The sequence below is a fragment of the Condylura cristata genome, unplaced genomic scaffold (genome assembly GCF_000260355.1).
Source record: "Condylura cristata isolate star-nosed mole 26May11 unplaced genomic scaffold, ConCri1.0 scaffold00007, whole genome shotgun sequence".
NCBI classification, from domain to species: Eukaryota; Metazoa; Chordata; class Mammalia; order Eulipotyphla; family Talpidae; genus Condylura; species Condylura cristata.
In genome coordinates this window covers 3,496,442-3,497,111 of record NW_004567108.1, presented here as the reverse complement: position 1 = coordinate 3,497,111, position 670 = coordinate 3,496,442, and positions in this window count along the sequence as shown.

The window sequence follows — 670 nt, the reverse complement described above, 5'->3', positions numbered from 1 at the left end:
TTGCTGCATTATCTCTTCTGACACAAAAGAGAAGCCTGTTAGCTAGAATCCTCAGTGCTGAAATGGCTCTGGTGACAGTGCCCGGGTCGGTGGTGATGGTGACTGTCTCAGAAAGGAGCTCTGGGGAGAGGGGAGTGCTGACGTCACAACCAGACACTGGGATTCACAGGGTCAGGGAGAGTGAGAGTGTGTTCTGCCTGCCCAGTGTGGTGAGTGGAGGGGGCGCGCCCCCAGGGCATCCGGACAGAGCTGCGGGGTGAAGGTGAGAGGACTTCCCAGGCACCAGCGTCTGGCCAGTGCCAGTCAGACTCCTTAAGGTGACTCCACTGGCCGATGTCACGGCAGGAGCCCCAGGCAAGTCGGTGGCCTCAGGGAGCTGTCCCAGCAGGAGGTGATAGGGAGGCGCACTGGAAAGGCCGAGGCCAGGCATGCGGCCTAGGAAGACCAAGGGCAAGCGACCAGGGGGTGTTTCTGTTCTTCCCAGCGCCAGGGGGAGGAGAGAAGAAGGTGTCAGGCCGAGGGGCAGGAGCTCCAGGAAAGGAGGGAGAAGGAAGAGGCGCTGGGGGGCTTATGGCCACCTATTCAAGCTCAGGCTGGTCGAGGGGCTCTCCTGAAAGTTGACATACATTCCAGACTCAAGCCCGAAGGGATTTCGTGAAAGGAGACCGCT